Source organism: Mycteria americana, chromosome 5, assembly GCF_035582795.1.
Source record: "Mycteria americana isolate JAX WOST 10 ecotype Jacksonville Zoo and Gardens chromosome 5, USCA_MyAme_1.0, whole genome shotgun sequence".
NCBI lineage: Eukaryota > Metazoa > Chordata > Aves > Ciconiiformes > Ciconiidae > Mycteria > Mycteria americana.
The window spans coordinates 8,258,017-8,265,765 of NC_134369.1; positions in this window are offsets into that span (position 1 = coordinate 8,258,017).

Sequence of the window (7,749 nt, forward strand, 5' to 3'; positions counted from 1 at the left end):
CCTACCTGGTCAGGACGTACTACATCATGCGGTGCAATTACTGTGCTCCACAATTTGCTGCATGTTGCTTGTTGAGAGTACTCTCAGAGTAAGCTCAAGAACATTCCATCGTCTGACCGAAGGAGGGAAGACCTGACTACAAGGCCACGACTCACCGTCCAAAATGATCAACAGTGCTACTTCAAGGATGCTTCCACAACTGCCCCACTCCTCTGCCACTTATTTCTGCAAGCTTATACTTCAGGGATACAAACCACACAAGAAGAGCAAATTAATTTTTAAAAAAAGCCTCCATTCAAAAAGGCAAAAAGAGTTTTAAGGCAGATTGCTTCCCCAGTCTAGTCCACAGCACAGCCTCTTGAATGCTTATACTGGCGTAATACAGAGTGCCACAGTCTGCAGTGCAGGACCAAGACCGGCGCAGGGTATGCTACAGTTTCAGAAGAAGTTAGGCCAGTGTTTCACACTATCTTTTAGTTTGGACACAGTATCAGAGGGGTTTTGTTTGTTTGTTTTAATACACGTATTTCCTGGATTTAAGACCAGAGCATCAAGGGTTCTCATTTGTATTGCAGACAGAATTCAATTTCAGCCTGCAAAGACTGGGGCATGCTGGTACAGTACTAGGCAATGCATATTTCGATTTGTTAACATTTTAAGAAACTAGAATGTGATCCACTGGACAACCACTGATAGCAATCTACGCTGAAAGTCACTGGACTCACTGTATTTCAATATAAACCACTGCGATTCTGCGAAAAACTGTATCTTAACAGGCTTGTTCCCCTCATTAAAGTAGAAATTCTTCAGTAACTGTGGAACAGAAGACAACACAGGAGAAAACTGCGTTAGTTTAGGCTTCATGCCCCACTGAGCAGATACTACATTCCAAATTTGCAGAATATAGTTGGGTAGATTAAAAGTTCTCCATTGCTCTCTTCTTCCATTTGTAGCCCGTAAGTCACAGAGCATTTGGTGTGCATGCTGGCCAACAACACGAAAACAGAAAAATATAGTATGAGATATAAAGAACAAACAAACAAACAGAAAAAAAACCAGGATTCCAATTTTGAAGATACGAACTGGGTTTTTAGCTCTTAGAGCTTCTTTCCCTTAAGAAAATCATAGACTGGAACTAGCAGCTAATTAAATCCTAAAAACTGAATTAAAAAAAAATGCCTCTTGGCTTTTGATTTTTGTAATCTCTACCATTATGAATTTTTATCTGACTTTTTCTCTCACAAACACAGGCCCATACAGTGACCTGTTCAACACACCAGCAAACACTACATCTTCAGGAAGAATCAACGGCCTCTCCATAGAAGCGCACCAGCTTTTGGAGAAAAAGGACAATTCTTAAAAGGAAGTGAAACTTGAGCCTTCTGTCAGAATCTGCAGACAGACAGAGAGGAGCACGTCATTACAATGCTGATAGAGCATCCGGTAAGACTACCGAAGGAAGTATCACTAGTTGTCTTCTGGGCATTGTTTTTATATTCGATGGACCAGAACACTGTCACAGGATAATGGTTGTCTGCTGCCTTGCCCCTATTAAATTAAATTATTTGATTGGAACATTCCTACTTGCCCTCTGTAGAAATAAAAAGTGGTGCAAAAAAGCTGTAGGTGAATCATTTGCCCTTCTAAAAACTCCCACTGTAACTGCTAGTCAAGGTACCTAGAGAAGAAACCATTCCTATTAATTTTTTTTGTTGTTTTGAACATTCCACCAAACATTCTTTTTTCAAAACTGAGAAAGATGAATGCATGATTTATTCCTTCATAATAGAGCAGGCAGTGACTTCGGTTTTGTTGGTACATCAGGATGCAAGTATTGTTTGACGCACAGCAGTTACTGCAAAGACATTACTGCAGGAACCCCAGATACTCAGGGCACACTACAAGGAAAGGTTTTTGGTGGTCACCTTCTGGTCAATGAGCTGTGGCAGGGAATACACAACTGTGGGAGTAATGCGAGGTGTTCAAACATCCTATTTACGGCATATCAATTTACCTGTTTAGGAGCAGGTGGATGCCTTTTTCCTCAAGTGATCATTTTATCACTTAAGTGGTCTACAGTGCATTGAGTCAAAGCCAATGGATGAGAAAACCTTCAGTTTAATTCAGCTGCAGTTCAGGCACTCAAAGCTCATTGTACCAAATAATTCCAAAACTTGAAGGTCTGTCAGGAAACAGGCATTTAGTACTACAGTAAAGAGTATTACAAACCTCTCTTCTCCTTGACCTTTAACTTATTCAACAACTCCCTTCCCTCTTCATCACATAGATTATCTCATCCTGTGGCAGACTCTGTCCACACTACATTTCTGTTCCTGTTTGTAAGATGAACTGTGTCCCCATGAGTTTTGAGAAGTCACAGTGATATCAGAAAGCTTTCTGTCTACACTCTCCCTCTATCCATGTCCTTCTGACTTTAGAGGGAAGATTCAGTGAAGTGGTTTTATATCACATTGAGTGCATTCTGCAATGACAGGCTCCACGAACTGAAATTCCTGCAGACAGAGAAAAATTCTTCTCTCTGTTCCCGGGAGAAGGTCCCTATTGCACTGCAAGGTATGTGTATGAAATTTTCAACATCAGTCAAAACTCCACATGGAAAGCAAATTGCAAAACTGAAATAGATCTTAGCGCACAGTGCAAGTAAAGCAATTTACATGGTGGTGCAGAAGAGAGAATATTACTCCTATGCTATCTTGAAGATTGTTTTTGAAGACTACAGATTTAATGGCAAATTCATCTGATGATGATGACTGTTGTCAACAGTTACACAGAGTTAACCTCTTTACATCTAAACAAATAGAGCTCCACCTCATGCCTTGCATAATTAACTTTACGCTTTTGACAGACATTAAGAACCGTGGTCTCCAGCACATCTACATCTAGTTCCAGTTTATGGACTCCAAATTGCCTTTGGGTCAGGAGGGTGGTCCCTTTATAGAAAATTGTAGGGAATTGTAGGATGAACATAATGGAAAGCCTTTAAAGGGGTCAGGCATTCCAACATGGAGATCTTTCCAATTTGAGCATGAAGTTAAGAACAAAACTCCCTACAGGAAGGAAAAGACTTTCACAGTCATCCTCAGGAGTCTTGTCACTTTGAATGTCCCCAGTAACACCGCTGATCTGAAGGTACATGTAAACCTAGAGCCTGAAGCCAAAATCTTTATTATGTGTTAACTATCATAATTATCAAACTCTGTTGTACAGAAAATACAGTTCAGGATGCTTATGAATCCCCCCATTCTGTGGTGAAAAAGCAAAGCTTGAGTTCGCATGCAGTGCTCTCTAATGCAAGACAGGCTTCTGGAAAGAAATAGATAACGTCTTACAGTATAATCTCTGGTTAATGTTAATTTTTATCCCTTGATTTGACATTTTAAAAATCAATATTCCATAGCAGTTATTGTCTACATTTTTAATGCATCGAGGCTGAAAACACTTGCTAAGAACTGAGGGATTCTACACTCTTTGTCTCAGACACCCTAGGAAAAAAAATCCTGTATTCCAGTTATTGTCTAGCATTTGAGTTCAGTGTTGGCAAACTGGTCCCTGCATGTCTTTGAGGCATATGGAAATTGATGATGAAAGTGTCTAGTATAACTAGAAGTATAATTTGATGAAAACTGAAGCAGTGAACTGTGAGAAACTGCTAAATCAGTGTCATCAAACTCTGCTTGAAAAATAATGAAACAGAAATACCACTAGGACACGAGAAATGCAGGGTGAGGACTGTGAAACCAGAGAGTAAATACAAAAATTAAGGAAACATATGAGATATTATTTTAATTGTTATTTTTGAAACACATGCCCAAAATACAATACAACATTCCTGTCCAAATTCACTTTACGGAGACAGTGACATCATGTCTCCTCCAAATTGTTCAAGCCCAAATCTTGGCACAAGCTCTTCCAATAGAACACCACGGTTGGCCCTGGCACCCTTGCCTGTCTACCCGTAACCATGTGCAGAATAAGAACAGCACCGTGGCCAAGGCAAGTCCTAGTTATAGCTCAAGTCCCTTGGGGCAATAGAAAAAGACGAAAATAGAAAACGTATTACAGTTTTAAAGCAATAATATTTCTAAGGAAAATAAAACAAATGTAACCTCAGAAGTAAGATGACATTTATTGCCTAAAAGTTAACAATTCCTGAATCTGTAAAAGTACTCTATAAATAAGACCTGAAGATGGCAGTGAAAATATCCTGATATTGCTTTATTCATACGTTTTGAATGAAACCACAACAAATTTACATACAAATGGAAGGAAAAAGGAAGGAGAGGAAAAAGGAAGAAGACATTGTGTGTTTTGAGGGTCTGTCTACATCAGTAAACACACTCAAATTACTGAAAAAAACATTAATGATGCTTTTCAGTTGTACCCATGTTTTGAGATAGCAACTTGTGTATGTATGCTCAAGAAAGGGATATCAGCTTGCATATTCAAAGACTGCCAGAAAATTTGTATAAAAAGTTCACAGGGAGACAGAGACAGCTGGAAAAATTGGAGCAGGGGCTCCAATTTTCATGCCAGTGTTACACCTAATGCAAAGGGAATGCAGATGATGGACTGCAAACTATATGTTATTCCTCCTGCCACTTAGCAGTGTGCTTGTAGAGCTGAACAAGAACGGGGAAGTAACAAACCCCCCCCCCCCAACAAACAACAAAACTAAACAAAACAAAGCGACCCAGTAATGATAGAAAGTGTGCTGTTGTAAATTAAAGTATTTACGTCAGGACATTTATTACATTCACATCAACATTTTTGTGTACAACAGGCTATCATCAAGATCAAGCAGTGGATACCAAGCACTAATATCTCTAAAGTGTAGTCTGATTTGGAAATTTAAACTATACCCACAGTCTCACCACGGCATGCGCATAGCAAAAACCATGAAATGGAAAGTATCTATAAACAAACATCTCTTGAAAGTCCTATATCATGCTTTAAAAGAATGATAATGAGAAGTTTCTGCACATGGATTTATCCAGACTAATTATCAATAAGCCTAATTAGAAAGTTGTGCTAACAAATATCTAGAAGACTTCGCTCTATTAGAGAATACACAGATAGGAGGCTTAGTAGGAAAAGGGTAAGCGGAATCTTGAGAGGATTTTCTGGTAATACATTCAAGTTTCTAAACTAATCTAGGCATGATTTCCATGGGTTTTGATATCACCTTTTCCCATGAGGTGATCTCAAAGCCTATGCGTTAAAAAGTCATTTTCTCTGTCAGTTACTGTTAACCCAAGCTATGCACTTGAGGAGCCTTCTACCAGTGTTCTTCCCCTCCCTCAGACCTATTGACCACAATTCCATCTTTTGTGATGTTATTACTGCAAATTCAAAACTGTGATCTTATTGTAAAAAATGCCTTCTAAAAGAAAACTGGTTTATAAAATCAGTTTATAAATCTCAGTTAGAATTTAACCAGGGTACCTTTCTATCCACCTAGGGTCCCCGTGGGTTCCTGTTGTGCGTTCAGATTTGGACACAACATAGCCTTTGACAGTAGCTGAGAGAAGCAGTCACAGTGCCTGTCTGTAGCACCTTCATTGTCACACCGACCCGTCCATTGAGATGTCTCACCTCTGGAAAGGGGAAGTGAAAAGGGAAAAAATTAAAAATACAAAAATGGCACCGCAAAAGACAAAGGAAAAAGTAGAGGTTCAGATCCCAACTTTCCACAAGCCCAGTGGCATGTCCAGTATGGGGCTAAGCCTACAAAACTCGAGAGCTTCTAAAACAAATCCAGACACAAAACTTCCCCAGATTAGCTGATGTCTCTACCCAGACGCAAGATAAACTAATAGTCTGACGACGACTCTTTCCCATTTAGAACAAGCTGTTAACCTTAAGAAGGTCAAAATCTAGAATAAACCTGGACAAATGCATATTTAAGCTTCTGTCCAAGCTTCAGACTAAAGGCTATACTTTATGTTGTTGGGTCAGAGAGCAGAAGCTACAGAATCACCTTCATCCCCCTGAAATCCTTGGCTTCACTTCTAGCTAAATTGATGAAGTTGAAAGGAGCAGATGTTCTGCTCTGCCTTAAGATCAGACCCTTATATTTGAGATGAGACATTAGCTGTTGATATAAAAGCTTTTTTTTAAGTATACATTATTTTTAGCCAGCTATTTCATATGCAAAAACTATTAAACCATACTATTTCATCCACTGTTGGTTGTTTCTTTCTATTCTTTCAGGTTTAGCCTATCATAAAGCACTCTGTAAGCTTAAAAATAAAATTTACCACATATGGGAGTTCTACAATGGGTAAATTACTTCTTCATATCTGGGGTCTCTATTAAAATGAATAGTGTGAGCCAATGAACAGTAAAAGAAGAAATCACCACTGTCAGTCCACACTTTAGTACTTTCAGTTCAGAATCTGACTAACTATGCACACTCCTGTTACTTTGAAACATTCACTTATCTTCTGATGGACTGTCACTAGCGTGCTCTTTTCCACATATTTTTCAGATCGGAATGCTACAGTTACCTACATTCAATACTGCCAAATTAAGAAAGCAAAAATCAATGATTAAAGCCCACAAGCCACAAGATTGCCATAGTCTGCAAACTGCTTAATTTCCTTTTTTATTATACGTTGTTCTTGTTACATTGTTGTAAGAGTCCTTATGCTGTTATTCTGTATTTATATTAGAACATGTGTACATACAGCATGTGTACTTATAGAAAACTTCTGTGGCATTGCCGCTGAATGAGCTCTGGTCTCCCAGAGACCAGTGTGACCTGAACGCTGCACCCACGGGGAGCTCCACTGACTTCTGATATATATCTTTGGATAGCAGGTGGTAGAGCCTCTGACGGAAGAGAACTCCAAGGTTTTGGACTCTGGGTTCTGCACATGTTGTAATCAAAAATTTATTTCTTTGTGTGACTCATAGGAAAAAGAGTCAAGCTCTCAGGATTTTAGAAGTCTGGGTTTAAAAATGGAAACAACAGGAAAATATGCCCCTAAACTGTCCAAGAACTGATCCAAGAGCCACTGTCTTAAAATACCTCCGGGCCTACCGATACTGATTTATTAGTATTGTTTTGTACTTCCCTAAGAGGAATGACAGGATGAGAGTCATCAGATGAGCTATTCCATCTGACTTATCAAACGGCAATGTTTTGTAATGACAAACTGTAGTTACAGAATAAGAGGAGTTGGAAGGGCTCAAAAGATGCTATAAACTAGGTACACACTCTACAGACTAAAATTTCTCTCTTGAACACAGGGCTGAAGCACAGGCTTCTCGAAGAGCCAAAGGCTCCGTTCAGGCCTAGCACAAGCACACTTTTTCAGTTCTCCTCAGCAGGACTGGAGCAGGGTTTTGAGAAAGATGAATTGGATTCATGTCTAGTGCCTAAAAAGCATTCCTCCCAGCATCAGCATCATCCCATCACAAACCAGAGCTTAATCTTACATTTCTTCCCTCCTACCAAATGTATTGTAGAGATCCATCACTATTTTCAGAGCCAATTTGGGATTTACAAGGAACGCAGGATCAGTTTCCTTTCAGATACTAACTAAATATTTAAAAGTCTATCTTGCTCCTACTGAGAAGAGGTATGAGTTTTACCATTAGTTTAAACAGAAGTGAGATCAGGTTGCAGACTTACAAACCTGCACCTATTAGACTTTTTTTTTTTAGCTTGGAATTTTATGTACAAGAAGGTCACTTCAAAAGCAAACTCAAATGTAATGTGCTTGC